Source organism: Rhyacophila brunnea, unplaced genomic scaffold (assembly GCF_057557595.1).
Source record: "Rhyacophila brunnea isolate RB1 unplaced genomic scaffold, BYU_Rbru_1.0 scaffold_121, whole genome shotgun sequence".
NCBI classification, from domain to species: Eukaryota; Metazoa; Arthropoda; class Insecta; order Trichoptera; family Rhyacophilidae; genus Rhyacophila; species Rhyacophila brunnea.
The window spans coordinates 536807-555198 of NW_028232776.1; positions in this window are offsets into that span (position 1 = coordinate 536807).

The following is an 18392-nucleotide window of genomic DNA, read 5'->3' on the forward strand; positions in this document are numbered from 1 at the left end:
ATTTTTATACTAATGTATCCTATTTTATCTATAAATTCAACTTTTTGTTGCACGCTAACAGTTATATTATCTCAAACAGTCAAATTTAAAAGAAAGAAAATTAAGAAAATCTATAGAATGTAATTTTAGCTTCCATATATGCATTATCTAATTTTACGTTTATTCATAAAGGTGGAATATGAAATTTTAAAGAATTATACTACTTCTGAAGTGCACTGAACTTTCATATTCAATTTCTCTTTTAATTAAATTCAAAATAAATAATTTCATCGTTATATAATTGGATTTTCCCATGGTTTATTTTTATTAGATTCTGTTAATAAAATAATTTTGTTTCTAAAGTTATTTCTTTGAATCTAAAAAAGTGTTTATACGTTAAAAGTCATTTTTAAATATTTTTTAATAATTTCTTCCGATTTTAGATTACCATTCAGTTCTAAAATTTATAATTTAATCAATGTAGTCTTTTTTTTATTTATTCATAGCTTATATTGCCTATACTTTTAAACTTGTATTTCTAATCTGAGATATTCTGTGCCTAAGCGTAAGCGCTAAAAAAATATAGATTTAATGTAAATGATTGATTCGATCAAATTAAGCGTGCGTTAGGTGCGTTTATTATCGTAAATCATGGTTATTATTTATAATAGCAGCATTTTTTTGGATTTTAAAGTTCACATTTATGTGCGATATATTATTGTTATAATAAAAATTAAATAATAGTTTGATTGGGAATCCCTCTTTTGAAACAAACCTCTAATTTTGGAAAGAAGTGCAAAAGCTGTTGTTAATATAAAGTGGGGAGAACAGATGATTAAAGCATCATCTATAAGTCATTTAACTCTGTCATATGCATTTCATGTATTCTTCTCTGTGCACCTGTAAGATATATGTCCCTGTAATCGCATTAAACCATAACAAAGAGTGCAATACAATGAATAAAATTAAGCCAGTGCCGCTTAGATTGCTTGAACTTTACATAGAGAGAAATATAATATTTGATCTTTATGACATGACCAAAATAAATTTTTATTATTGTCATATATTATATGTGTAGAAATTAAGCACCTGTTAATAATTTTGTTTGGAAAAAAGTACCTACTTGTGTCTTTAATTGACAGCAAGGAAACGAATTTTAAGATAGAAAAAAATTTACCTAGAAGAAATAAATCTAGCAGGAACAGCTGAGATCCTGAATATTTTCTCGTGTGTTGATTTCGAGAATTTTTTAATATTAAAAAGATCAGTGTATGGTTTTAAATATTGTTGTATCAATGAAAAAAGTACTTTTTTTGGGATAAAAAACAAGTGGAATTATTTTAATCACATATCATGATCATCTATTTATAATATTGCAGATTTATAAACAAATATAGTCTCTCTGTCTCTTTCCGAAAAAAAACGTTATGATTTTTAGCCTATCGACGTCAACAAAGTTCGTTATATGTAAAAAGCCTTAAAAATTAGCTAAAAACGCATTTTGTTTACCAAAAAAAAAATTAAAAGCTTAAAAATTATTAACATCGTATATTGTATAGAGATGGCAATTCAGGTGATCTATATTTCAATATTTTCAAAACCCGTGAAAGTTTATTTAACATATAATTTGTGCATCAGTCTTCGGTAGTTAAATATTTTCAAACAATACTAGACGACATTTTATACATTCCTTCACCCATTAGCTGCATGTAAAAATTTACTTTTAGAAAAATTAAATGTAATAAATATCTAGTTCTTATTTCGTATTTTAAATTGATCTCGTTTTTGTATTTAGATTATGATAAAAAAATTGGTTTATTTTGTATTGTATTTATAAAAGCTGTTATTTAATAAATATACATTGATTTTAATTCGAGCTCTATATACATCTTAATCAGAACATCGAATTCGAGAAATATTAAAAAAATATATTTCTTGTACTAATATTATTTTACACTTGAAATGCACTGAAAATTATGTTCCATATACAGATGCATATTATATAAAATATTATTTTGTAGTCCAGCCTTCGTTGATCTTCTTAAACTTCGTTCTCTTTATAAAATTATTGAATTCAAATATGAAATAATATACCACCAAAAAACGTAAAAAAATTAGTTCTAGAAATATCGTGTGCTCAGTTCTTATCTAATCCTATTATCAATTACCTCAACCCCATTTTATATCTTTGGTGATGACGACGAACGTGTAAACACACACAAGAAATATGCATAACTAAAACAGTCTCAAATATGCGTTCTACTTAAAGAAAAGTAGAACAAATGAGATTAAAATTTCGAAAACATTTAAAACACATCTAAGTCTATAATTTATATGACGTGAAACAGAGAAATCACAACCAAATCAATATAAGAGAAATATTAAGAACCATTTTATTTTACGTTTACTGGTAAATGCTTACATATATAAGTGTAAAGAAAAATATTTGTATGTCACCGTATCGGGATTCGTAATAAGGGCAATTTTATCAAAACTAAGGAATATAAGGAGATATAAAAAAAGATATGTTGAGTCGAATTCGATTTAATAGATTAAGTAACTTGTATCTTCAGAATAAAATGATATATAGTAAATAAATGCAATTTACTAAATTATTCCATCACATGCTAAAGAATGTCGTATTAAACGTTTCTTAATTTATTTTGAATTTATGAAAATTATATGAAAGTGCAATTATAGACTTTTTACTTATAATTACTCATGTCTGCATTTTTATGCACATTTTCACCCGATAAACATGTTTTATTTTAATAAATCACTTCTATGAATTCTCTCTATTTTTTCTGATACATATTTTTTTTCTTCGTTTCTAAAGTGTAAACAATAATAACTCACTTGCATATATTTATTTATGAGTTGATTTACTTTTTATCAATTTTATCTATTTAGACGTGGTCAACCCATTGGGAATATTTCACAACACCTTACGGTATCTTTTGGCACCTTCGCTGATCTATCTTCGCCAACTGCTCTTCTTCTATCAAATGAGATGAGTTCAAGTGTCATAAATTAATGTATTAAACATAAACAAATATAAAAATCCATAATATTCAAATATTCTTATATAAAAAATGCAATTTGAAGAAATAAAATTTTTCTCGTGTTTAAAACTGCAATATAAATATAGATTGAATATGGTTTAGAGATGTCATGACATTTGGGAAATTTCATAAAATTACAGATCAATCTTATTGTCAATTTTAAAGAAAATTTCAGCCATCGCATTATAACCAGGTATGCTATCAATTCATAATAAAAGGTACAAAGTACTATACCTATAACTGCTCTTTGAAGTATCTATGACAATAAGTATAACATGAAGGATTAAATTGAGTAAACTGCAATAGTGATACTTTTATTTTAATATCGATAAGATGACACCGTAAAATTAAATATATCGTGTCTTAATACAATAAATATCTAAATATTCTATTTTTATTAAATGTTGACACAAGATTTCAAAATATATTGCCACACAAGATTATCAAATTAACATAATAGAAAGAGTGATAAGCACAAAAAGATTAGAAAGCCAAAGGGGGCCTAGATTATATATTTATAGTTTAAAGAAAGAATCTTTCACCAAAATATCAAGACTAGATATATTCATTATCTATAATATTCGACTGAAAATATCGAAATCATGTGCATAGTTATCAGCACAAATAAATATAGTTACATACTCCAAAGCACAAATATTTACACATAGAAATATCTAAATAAATACTATGGTTATTCGGATTTGATTTGAAGCATCAACAACTCATATGGCTCATATTCCAAACTTGTACTGTAGAACTATAAATGTATCAAAATAATCATTTAAAAATATACTCTGTGATTCAATTCAGAGAGAATATTATATCCTGTAAAATTTATATGGGATTGATTTAAGCATATTAACTGAATAGTGTTGTTTTATATTTATATTAATAACTATAACGAAAACTCAAAAGAAAAAAATATTTTGGTATTAATTAAGGTAAATAAGAAATAATTAAGAATCACTTGTAATAGAAGATACTTTGATGCTTAAATGTTATAAAAATTTATAAAATAACGACTATAATAGGCAATACTTGATTATTGCCAAACATAAAAAAATGATCGAATATATAGAAAAAATTATCATAAGTTGAAGATAATATAAAAGAATAATAGAATCCACTAAGTTTCAAGATATTCGAAATACATATTCATCTTATCATGTGACTGAATTATTGCAATAAAACACCTAGAAATCAAGATCAAATCAATATAATCGTTTAAACTCATAGATAAATACCATAAAATCTCAAAGTACTTATATAATTTTTTAAAAAATTTGGAGATATCATTATATTAATGTGCTGACATAAACATTTGGTTATATAAGAATAAAGCTAATTTTCTAGTTAGCATAGTCTTGCATTTTTTTCTTTGTGTTCACATGTTTTTAGTTATCGCATCTGTTGAAATCCTTGGATAATAAATCGTTCAAGCTATATAAAAGTATCAATGAATATAATAAATGTAAATTATATCGTTAATAGTTATAAAATACTTAATTATGTACAATGCAAAGAAACAAAGACGGTTCGTACGAGTGTTTGGAAGCTATATAAACTAAAAAACTTTAAATTATAAATATTACAGCAATAAATCAGATTATTTTAATACAAAACAATGTTTTTATTCAAAATTTTTGGAGCAAATGTATGATTTCAGAATATTTAATTTTATAATAAATTCTTCTGGAATTATGGATAAAAATAAAATGATGTAAAGAACGAATTCTGCAAGAAAATTTCGGATATTATAATTTCTGTTTATGAGAATCATCTATATTTTATGGTGATAATTTTGGTGTTTTCTTGGTAAAAGTATTTTTTTACAACGTGGTTTTAGTTTCTTATGTGACTTTTTAAGGGTTTATTAATATATTCCCAAAAATTGTATGAATGTTTTTCTTTACTTTAATCTGTATTGTTTACAAATTTCATATATAGTGAAAAATATTTCTATAAATTTACTTATAACCTAGCCAAATATTTTCATACACATAATATATATGACAACCACCTGAACTTCTATTTATATCTATAACAATTTGGATTTTATTCTGAATTTATATTTTATGATATATATATCAAGTTATTAAAAGATCTCTTGGTTGGATATAAGATTCTTAGTTAACAATTCATAACTGTATCTTATCATGTCTTTGTAGATACGTAACTGGATATGAGATTGTATCTGGTTGTTCTATACAACTATTTAAGTCGAAAAGGTAGACTTCGAAATGATAAACAGTTCTAAAATTACAGTGCATATGATTCTGCATTTAAATAATAAAAAACAAATTATATTAGATATATAATTATTTTTATTACAAAAAAATTCGTAAATATAAGAAAGACATATTTATAGTCTAAACAAACTTTAAAATATCGCAACTTAAAAATATATGTAAAACGACTGAATTAAAATTTCATATTTTTATATACTAAGGCATGATGTACAATTTATAATATCTTACATATTGTGGCAAACTAACAGTTTAATTGTCCTTAAACTGTAAAATTCAATAAAACGGTTGTGAAATGATTATAAAATTTTAATTTAAGGCAAATTAAATTTAATATTTCAAATTTTTAGTTTTGATATTAGTTCAATAACGTAAAATACGTTAAATTCATTGTTTTATTTTACTCTGAAGTAAACTGTGATTTCATATTTTGTTTATATTTAAGTGGAATTTTAATAATTTATATTAATACAAATTTTCAGAGGATGTAAATCATAAACATACTATTGAAGCCTAGTAAAATAAGCTATTAAAAATATGTATATACTTATATTTGCGTAAATACTCCAAATAAGTATACTAAAATATAATTTATAGGCTTGTTCTTCTTACTTCGTATAACATATATAAGAATGCATTCTAAATTCTTTAATAGGCTTTACACACAAATCAACAAATAATTTATATTTTCTATTTTAATAATTTTTGCATACAATCAAAAAAAAGTACAATATTTTTTATATGAATATCTATAGATCCTAAATTCGGCTTTTTTAATCCTTAAATTTTACTTTCAGAACATATAAACATATCAAATTACGATTATATTTTTTTATGCACATAGCGACACATATCATTTATTTTATTATTCTCAGTATCTAGCTGTTTCAACTAAAGGCATTTTTCTATATTTATTCTAACAGCGGAATATATATTCGACTGCATATCAATGCCTTTTGGTTGCGATAATATGATGATTGTAGTACTTTGTGATCATAATATGACATGATATTATAAATATAATAATAATTCGACGTATATCTATTGTGAATTATGAACTCAATAAAAAAAACTAGAACATACAGAGATTTTAGAATAAATTTATAGTCAAAAATTATATATATATAAATGTTAATATTTGACTAGTTTACCAATAAGTTAATTTAGTCATATATTTAGATCTTTTGGGCTTTTAATCAGAAAAACTATTTGTAGAATATTTGTGTGTGCATTTTTTTAATTTAAAGACTTCCAATATTATATCTAATTTATTGCGATCAGACAAATAGATGGATATAAATTTTTTTTTTGATATACTCTTTGAATATTTTCTAAGATCTTTTCCTGCAAGCCGATGAGCTCGATATTTTGCAAATTCTTTATTTTTTGTGCTTAAGACTCACTTAAATACCTGAATCTCTGTGTGTAGTTCACAAAACTTAAATTTTATTTATTTATGGGCAAATTTTAATAAATTATTGTGTATTTGTGGATTAATTTTATTTTTACTATTTAAAAATAATAAGACGTAGTCAGTCCATTATGTTCTTTGCAAAACTCCTTGATACATCTTTTGACACCTTCCCCTGATCTATCTTCATAAACTGCTCTTCTAACTCGAATGAGATGAGTTCAAGTGCCTGCAATGAAAATTTCATTTTTATAGTAATGCAATCACAAATTTTTTAAAATTATAAGGTAGTGAGGGTTATAATTTTATATAATTTCAATGTAATTTTCTTTTTCTAATTTATAAAATAACAGTTTTTGCAATAAAACTGAATATTAATAAGATAACAATATTTTTGTATTCATTTATATGTTTTATGCTAATTAAATTCTGTTCTTGTTTTATTATGTCAAACTAATTATAGGTAAAGACGTTTATCTATATTATATTCTTTCCATAAATAAAAAAAATACACGAATAGGTTATATTTAGATTTTTTTTTCATATTTACAAATTTGAAATTATAAAAAATTTAATCTATTTAATATAAACGGTTTAGTGTGAGTAAAAAAAAATCGTATTTACGCTTCAATCAGGACCGGATTTATGCAAAAATAATTTACAAATTTTTAAATAAAAACAAAAAAATGTATGAACATATTATGAATAAAACGAATGAATAGATATACTAAGGGTATATTAGTTATTTCAACTACCAGAAATTCAAAGATTTTGCTTTTTTGTTCGAAAAAATTGGCAATTCAACTTATATAAATTATAAATGCGCTATTATTATAAATGCATATTATATTTTTTAACTTGAAAAATAATATTTACGTTAGCGTGATTATGTCTGTCGTATTTTTTTTTTTCAATAAAATATTACTTTCGCTTGTACAGTCTGTTTTCGTTTGATAGATAATGTTTCATAATATTATACAGTGTGTGATTAAGATCACTTTAGAGTTAAATAGCAATAATATAATATAGATAAGATAATTGGCATATATAATCTTGATTATACAATAAATCGTAAATTATTATGTGTTATCGTTAAAATAAATACAAAATCAAATGTTCATGTAGGTAAATTATATATATTACGAAATTTAGTCATCACATAAAAAAATCCACAAAATACACTTTATGAAATCATTTTGACTATAGATGTTTAAGTATGTTATATTTCGATTTTCAATTATTTTTAAATGGTTAAGCATATATTTGATATGCTTTTATGCAATGAATATCATAATATTATTTCCATAAATATGTCAATTTCTCTTTTTTTAAAATGTGAATTTATTTTAATTTTTTGCGCTTCTATTGGTAATAATATGACGTGAATGAAGCTATCTAGGCACTAAAAAAATGACTAATTGTATATCTATAATAATTGCAAAATATACATCCAAAATGACAATTATATCATTGAAAGAACATACTCTAATTTTTAATCTGACAATATAAAAATCTTATGATAATTGTGATACATCTAAAGCCATATTTCATTTTGGAAAGCAAAGTTTTTTTCCTTCTCTCAGACAGACTAGACTTATAATTCGGTTTTTTTCTGGTATTCATAAAATTGGTCAGTAATAGGGCATTAATCATATAATATTTAAATTAAATGTAGAATTTAGGTCGTATTTTTATATTTTTCCAACATGAAATTACACATTTGATCTAAAAACTTGCACGGTTTATCTAAACATATCTTTTGATACCAGAACTTATCTTTAATAGTACTCTTAGACTTTAAATGCTATACTTCTCATATTAATTCATGTAGTTCATGTTGCCTATTATCTTATTAACATATTATAGATGCTAGTAAAAAATTTTAGTTTTTAAGCGTCAAATTTACATCAAATTTTATTGTATCGAACTCATAACATTGTGCTGTCTATGATTTTAAAACATATTTAAAAAAGGGCATATAATTTTTTTACTTTTTTTTACACCAATTGTTCATATAAATCAATTATGCTTTATGAAATAGTTTCCTTATAATGGAGATGCAAGCGTATTTAAAATAATCACAATATTTTGGAAAAATTCTTGATGACATTTTTATTGTAAATGAATTAAAATAATGTCGGTTTATCTTTTTTTATTTGATTTAAGGCCTTAAAATCACGTTGATTATATGATAAATACATTTTAAATGATACTGAGCTCTATAACACATAAAATATATATTTTTTGGTCTTTTGATATCTTAATACCTAAGTAATTCCATCAAGTAGTTTTTATAAACAAAATTTTGCAATGCGTTTATAGGCTTCATGAATATCGAGGATAGATCAATATATATTTAATTACGTTTTACATGTTCAATTCTTACTGTTAAATATACTTTATCGTATATAAATAGACAACACTATCTTTCATCTAAGTGGATTTATTATTTGCAAAATATATACATTACTTTACACGATAAGACTGTCAAGAGGCTGTATCTACATCAAGCGGGCATGATTGACATAAAAGATTGTATTTCTATTTATTTATACTTTTAAAATAGAGTTGTATTTTTTTATTAATGTGAAATTTCCGATCGACACTTTATTGTGTAATGTCGTATCTCGAAGAGCCTATTACACTTTCTAAGTCATATTTTATAACCCAGATTAGTATATCCATAAATAAAGTGAACAATATGGCACATAAGATTAAATCCTTTAATTTATTTGTTTTATAATTTATATGCCAATAAAGGCTTTTTAAAGTAGACTAAGCATAATCATTTGCAAAAAAATATACTCATGCATGTTCTTTTGCTATATTTATGATTTTATTCAATTCCTTTCTTATTATTATTTTTTATGAACGTATATAGAAAAAGCAACACTAAAATTTTCGAATCTATTTATTTTTCATAAATTTTGATTAGCTAACTAATTCTTTACTTTAAATTTGCCACGCGTTTATGTCAATTTGTCTATTCTAATGGGTCACTTGATATTTAGTTATCTTTTTTGAGGATTCATATCATATGTTAAATAATTTAATATGAATTTAAAAGTTCTTCACGACAAAATTTATGATAAAAATGGATTGTATTATGGTTTTAACATTGATAACATATCATTTCTATTCAGTCTTAAAGCTATATGCAAAAAAATAGTCGTCAAGATGATACGTCACATAGACATATTGGATCCACAGAAAATCAGACCGGTCGATTTAATTAATTTAAATCAAATTAAATTAAATTTATGCAAGCTTAGAATAAAAAAACATATGTTTATGGTATTTAAATTGATATGATATTAAATTTAATATAAATTATATTTAAATAAGTTCAAGTGGACATAAATAGAGCCTAACTTGTACTATAATCTTTATTATACGATCTTTTGATTTTAATAGTTTTGTTTTTTATATCTTCTTTGTGAATTAAAAAACCTTACTGAAGCTTGCTTTTGTGTGACTAATATTCATTCACGGAGTAAAAATCTAGATATATAGATATAATTTATCCGTGTTTTTATAATGTTGGAGTCTTTATATGATTCTATTTCTTTGTATTCTCATTCGTCTGTATATTAAGAATCCTTTTCTGATACTTTTCAAATTTTATTTTTATATTTAGTTTTAGTCCTTGATAATAAAAACCGATGCTAATCCTCAGACACACTTTTTACTGACCCTACAAATGTTGCGAATTAAGAATTAACGCTAAACTCTATTTCTTGATATTGGGTAATTTTGCTATAATCATATTCTAATCGCTTAAAAAATCCAGCCAGGTTTATATATTGTTCTGTTAATGTTGCGGCGATTTCTGCTTATTCGTTCCTTAATCTAACCTATTATTGCTGTGGATGTTGAGTGTGAAACGAATCTATGCATTGAAATCATTTAGGGAAGGCTTATAAAATAGAAAGTATTAAATTAAAGCGATTTCGGGTACTGATATCTAATTTATAAAACTATTTTTTTGCTGATATATTAGTTTAGTTTTCATAGTTGATATTCGTACAACCATATTATAGGCATTCCTGCTATTCCACGAAACGTTCGGAACCAATAATCGATTTGCTCCCATTTGAAACCGTACAACTTACGTCCATGCAATAAAATACCATTTTTATGGCAGTAATTTACAGAATTTTATTTCTGCCTTTAAAGATATATGATTAAACAATTTAGTTGGCTTTTTATTAATCTAAGATTTTCAGTATATTTGTTTTACTGTCATAGTCACAAAAAAATTCATATTATTTGATAATAAATATGTTCAATATTTTATATAATATATATGAATTTCTGGACATGTGTGCTTAAATATGAAAATAAATAACATTATATTTACGTAGTTTTATTCTTCTTCTGTAACATCTAAATGTGCGGTTTTAGTGTGTATTCTTCCACATTTTTTATACACGATGTATAAATAAATTGATATAAACATAAAATATTTCGGGTCTTTATTTTAAACTATAATAAAAACGGGTTCATATGGACAGCACAATTTAATAAGAATATATTATGCGTATGCCATAGAAAATTTTAGCCAAAAAAATACTTGATGCTAGATTACACTTGTAAAATACAAAATGTAACAAATGTTGACAAATCATAAAATTGATGTCTTATTATGAACAACTTTTTTTAAACATACTCTCTGACAATAATTATAATTTAACACTCTATATAGTGTTAAATTATAAAGTTGCCTTTATGTGAATGAACATTTGTAGGCAGTAATCTTTAGCGAAATTTTTAGATTAATTATAAGTATTTTTTCGAATACTATAGTACATAGGCAGGTGCAATTGAATACATTCAAAATAGTATAACACGGATTTTATAAATTTGGGAAACAATATAAGATATTTAGTGTATTTTTCATATATGCATAATTAAAAGAGTCTCATTTGTAAAATTATCGCTGTATTAAATTTGTAAAAAAAAGATAATTTTTTATTATTGAATATTTTATACAGATATATTTTTTGTACTGTTTAATAATATAGAAAATATATATCTATTGTTAAAAAAAATTAACAAAGAGTGTTTTATATAATTAAATCCAATATAAGGCAGATGCACAAACCATCTCGATAAAAAAATAAATTTATCTATAGAAAAATAGCAAAATTTACATTATCTCATATAGCTATTCTAGGTAGAACTATGCTCAGTATGTAAGTCATGCCGGTAAGTTATGAAATAAGTGTGATATGAGGATTACGCAAAAGAAATATATATTTAAATTCTGTAATCATTTAGTTTTATGACAAAATAATATGTTAGGATATGATTCTTTGACCGCATTTGTGTCGATAGCCAAATTGCAGATTTTTTCTGGTTGCATATCACAGTATAAACATTAATTATTAAGTTTCAAATATATAATAGAACTTTATCATTTGTAAGTAATCTTACATATGATAAATATAACTTACACGAAACAAAACTTATTTACATTATCCTCAACATTTATAGAAGGATTGGATTATAGAAAAATTTTCGCAAATTTTGTTAAAAAAATATACGTGGAAGTCAATTTTTATGTACAAAAGCACTTTTTTGCAAAAAAAGATATCTTAGTATAATATATTTTAAAATAAAACAAACAAATCAGTAGTGTTATATTAGCAAATTTTTATCGACATTGGATTGTCATGCAATTGTTACATATTGAAAATATAAAATACTTACTTGTGCATAAACATATATTCAGTAGAATTCTTTTTATGATCGAAATAATATTTATTTTTTGCACTAAAAAAGTTAAAATTGCAAAAAAAATTTTATGATGTAAATTTTATAATCTTAATTTTTAGATTCTTTGTAATGTTCTATTTTGAGATTTTTAGTTGAAGAATTGTATCTAAAAAGATTTTAAATTGTTTTATATGTTTAATTTGATTTTATGTAATCTTTGAGGTATCTTCATATTATATTTTTCACTTTTAAAACCTTAACTTTTCCTGGCATTATTTATCTTGCAATAATTGAAATTATACAAATATATGCAATTTTACATAAATTATCCCCTTTCTGTATAGTATTTAATCATATTCAAAGATTATATAATTCCACATGTACATATACAATAAAAAAATATACAAATACATACGTGATATTTTAAGTTATATATCTAAATGGTATAAATTTTACTACAGGCCATTATTTATCTAAAAATTATCTAATGAGCCATACAATGACATATTTATCTAAATTTAATATGTTATATCACGCTCTAAAAATTCAAAGCAAATCTAATTAATATTAAGGAGAAATAAAAATAATATATATTTGGTCGCCTTGTTAAAATAAAAGATTATGAAGATTTAAAATATATTATATAACATGATTTTTCTAGAATACATTTACAACCACGATTACGTTGTTTTATTTCAGAAACAGTTAAACAAGTACGTTAAAAAAAATTATGCAAGAAAAATGTGTTTTTGTGTTTTTCAATGTAAAGATAATGGCAAGAGTATTAGGATAAGAAACAAATTATTTTATTTTCTGTGCTTATTTGAACTAATTATATTCATGTTTTATTTTTCATCATATTAGCTATATGGTCATTTATTAGTCTTACTTCACTTATATATCATAGAGTATGTGATTTTAAATTACAGAAATTTAAAATATATTACACATATATATATAAAAAAATTTTTTATTTTTTAAGCATAAGCAATACAAATTAAATCGTAAAATTAAGATTTTTAAAAAAGATTATTTGCTTTGGTTCTTATTTACTGTTTTTTAGATAATATGTGTACTTTATTAAATTTTAATATGTTATGGTGAAAATTTTAAAAGTAAATTTTGTTTAAGTACTAAAAAGAATTCTAAAATTTATTCATAAATCATATTATACAATTTTCACGCCTATATCAAACTCTTCGTATGTTTCTTTGTAATTATAACAAATTATGTATTATGAAAAATTATTAAGTAAATAAATTTTTCGAATGATCAATTCTTCAAATTTATCTGTATGATTGTGATTATATTGGATTTTTTGTTATTTAAAACCAGAACCTAACTTTTGTATTACAAAGTTTAACTTCTAGGTTAAACTATACGGAACAAAAACTTATTTTTCTTATGTGTAAACTATAAGAATTGCATGCGAAAGAAAATTCTAGATTTTTTACATTCACTTTTTATATTCTTGTTATCTAAATCAATGTGAGATAATTTTCTAAAGATAAAAAGAATTTTTTTCTGCAGAATAGTTTTTAAAAACTCTTTTTATCATAAATTACCTATTCGAGGTTATTTTTCGTGCGTTTTAAGAAATTTTTTTTTGAGCGGCTAACATTATTTGTAGGCTATTAACATCGGAAAATCATTGTAAAAAAAATTACTAGGGGATCATTAAGATGAAAGAAAATGTTCTTATCCAACATAAAAAAATTCCATAATTCGATATATAAAACTAAAATCAATGTTGATAGTTAATTTTATGTTATATTTTTTTATTACCATTTTCTGTTGATATCTCTTTATTAAAATTTATATTTATAGAATTAAAAATTTATGAAATTCGTTATTAGTAATATTTTTGTCATATAATTAGTAAAAATACCATTAAATAAATCATCTATATAAAAAATAAAGGTTCTGTGCAGCATATCAAGCTGAAAATATATTTTAAATAAAAGTCTTGTTTTAAACCGATATATGTTTTATATGTATTATTAATAAATTGTGCCTTTAAAAAGTTTATTTGTATTATCAAATAGTCGTAGATAATAAGAAATGTTTTTACAAATATAATAAATTTAAAAATGATTAAATTCTATTAATATCTTAGGGTTAATTGTCATGTCTAAAACCTTTTAAATTTTATTAATTCACATGCTAGAATTGTACATCTTTTGAACTACATGATATCGAGAAAAAAAACTTAATTTTTATGTTATTGGGCCGCGCAAAACTACTAAGCATATGAGTATAGATTAAGTTTTAACACTTAAATACAATGTAAATGTAGATATTATTCAGTATAAAAAATTTAATTTACTCATGTAAATATATTTCCCGCTGGCATTGCATTTTTTTAAACATGTTTTGAATATATTTGGCAATTTATAAGCGTCATAAAATAGATAAATGTATATATGATGAATTTTGGTTTTTTCTGTATATTATTTGATGTAATAATAGCATAAAAATTCTTTTTTGATGCTATTTGAAAAATAGATAGCAAATATTAAGATCAACCATATATAAATAAATTTGGGCTAAATAGATTTTATTTTCTTACACATTTAAAGGTAATAGTGATCAGTACGAGGGCATTCTATTATCAAAAAACATATTTTAAATGCTACCAATGTGTAATGAACTAAGAAAAAACAGAATATGAGACCTATATTATTAGAAATATTTTCAAGTAGGCTTTGCATATTATTGAGCTGCATGTAATTTGTGTACTTTCTGAACATAGAGACGGTGTTATGAGCTGTAAAATAAATTTTTGAAAATTCCCTATACATGTGAACTATCTAAAATTGTGATGCAAACTGTCGATTTTTTAATTTAACATAAAGATCAATTATAAAATATATGAGAATTAATAACATTAGAAATGTAGAGTACATGTCAATCAAATATCCATTTATAGAAAGAATGCTTTTTTGACATGTAATATATGCACTGTTCACGTTTTGTATAAACCATGATAAGCTCAACTGATTTCTACGAAAATATTAAATGATATTAGAATATAAAAAAAGAATACATAAAACAGCGCTTGAATATATAAATAGCAAATTTTTTGCTGAAGAAAAATCATTAAAATTATAAATAGAGATAAATTTTTATAAAATTGCACAAAAGAAAATATTGATCATATTTCATAAATTCCTCTAGACATACATCGCAAAAATTATTAAAAAAATATAACTTTATTCTAAAACTCTTGTGAATATATTTAATACAAGCCAAAATACCTTTTTACGTGTACTTTTCATTATAAATGTGTTTCCAAATTTTTAAATAAACTTATTCGATAAATCAGTCACATACTCAGATGAAGACAAAAAATATATTGTAAAACAAATCTGTAAATAATCAAATATGATTGTGAACATCGTTTTACACATACTTTGTCGCATTTTTATATTACTCGCATGATAAATAAGCATACTTTCGCTTTCATCATATTCTATAGCTAGAAAATTTTATTTCGATATTACAACAAAACGATTCTATATGTAATCAATGGATATAAAACAGAAATTAGGGTTTAATTCTCGTTCTTTATTTTGATATCAAATCTAAAATTTATAATTCGATCGGTTGAGTATATTCTAATTTTCACAAAGAAAGTTGATTTTTATTTTTTAAAGGTTGATTGATAACTTTAATCTTTCTTTTGATTTTTTAATGTATTTTGAACATATGGACAGCAGAATTATTTCCTTTATATGAAAAGATTGAAAATACAGTTTAATGATTTAAAAACCGATAAAATACAAATAGATACGCAATATAAAGCAAAAAATTTTATGAAAATACGGCTAGTGTAATTATAAGATTAATTTCCTTATAAAAGGATTTTTAAAAGCTTCGTGGATTTACATCTTTAAGCCATATAGTTTCAGACCAATTTCCGCAAATTGATCTATGATTTTATATCTGTCACATTCATGGTATTTTACATATGAATATCCATATAAACGTAAAAATTATTTTAGATCACGTGCTTTTGACATGATAAAAGAGTCAAATTTGTTCGGCGTCATAAACACTGTATGTCACAGGTAAATGCTATTTAGTGTGAGGCAGTTTACAGGTGTATGCTCTGATTCTTGCAGATTGTCTGGATTGGATAGCTGTTTGATGATTTAAAAATGCCTATACAGAAGATTTTTTCAAACTTCAATCTCTAATCTTAAAAAAGGGGTTCGATATATACATTTAAATCCACGAAACCAGAAATTATATTATTTTACATAAATTCTGGCATATCGAGTAATAACCGGAAGAAAATATCTATCCGAACAGAAAGAAATTGCTTTAATAAAAATTTGTATACAAGCAATGATGATAATAGGGTAAAAAATATTTAAATTGATAAATAATGGTAAATTCATGCACTTTAATTTATAGTTTATATAATGGCATCGTAATCAAAAATATGTATTTTTAGATCTGTACAAATAAATAAATGTTAAATCTATTGATATTGATAATTTATAAACGACATTTTAGCTAAATAGCAATTAAGGTATTAAAAATTTCTATAATATTTGAAGCAAAGTGTGTAGAAGAAAATTTGAAGCCTAAAAAGAAGAGTGAATGCTATTTGAGGAACCGAATATAGAATTAATCGCTGCAAAAAAAATGTTATAAAATATAAGGAGCGTTCCATTAATTAAAATTGATTAAATGTAATAATTTCTATACCGAAGGAAATAGATGACACAAATCATATAGAGGCTTATACAAACCTTGTGATTGAGAATAAACCCTTGAATTAATGTGTCTCAAAAGGATAAAAGGTATTGAAGAAGACTCTAGAGAGGGGAAGATAAACAAGAGTATTAATGCAGTCGCGCGCAGGTAATCAAGCAAGTTGTGCTCGAAAACTTAAACTAAAATCAAAACTATAAATTTAGCCTATAAATAAAATATCCTTTAGAGGACTATAAATTTGTATATTTTTTCATTATATTAATATTTAAAACAGAAACACATTTGTAAATTGAAAAAGTCTTTAAAACGGCAAAATAAGAATTTTGGTATGTCGTTTATAAAAAATTTTTAAATGAGTAGGAAATCTGATAACAATTTTCAAATATATTATTAACTTTGAACATAGTTTTACATTTACATAAAAAAAAATATTTTCTATGATAGAATCAACATTACCATTTACCCCTTTATCTACCTGCGTCTTATTTACGCATATAAAAAAATATAAGAATTTTTCTATTTATTATATAAACTTTTGTATCAGAAGGTGTAATCAAAGGCATAAAATGAAAGAATAGAATTATGTATCCATAATAAAGAATTATAAAACTGGGTATAGTTAATAAAAATATAATTGCTGATACATCTTTCTGAATCGCAGTGTGAACACACAAATATAAAAAAAATAGCATTCCGAAAATAGTATTCAAAAAAATATGGATAAGAATACATATAAGATATCCAGATACACTCTGTCTTACCATAAATAACTGTTAATTTACGGCTTATGCGTATATTGCAACTAAAATACAAAATAAAAATCAATCAATAAATTTCTTGCAGATAATGACTTATAAAAATAATTATATACATGATTTTAATGCGATTTTGATGTAAGTAAGTTATATACAATAGAAGAATTTAGGTCATTTTTCGATTCCTAAAGCTTTATTTTATTTTCTATATCCTCTAAATCAGATTTATTCCAAGAAAATATGATCTGATTCGCCATTTATAGCACCAATGAATATTTTGGTCTGTTAAAAAAGGTTATTTATAGATGAAATTTTCTGCTCATATAAAAAAATTATGCTTTTTATATTATAAAATCACAAATTAAAACTTTGTAAACTGGATCATTTAAATACTTAGAATCATTCAATACATTTAAAAGATTAGAACAGTATTAAAAATGTGATCTTAAAAAAATATTCATCACAATATATTATTATATATATCATCATATTTGAC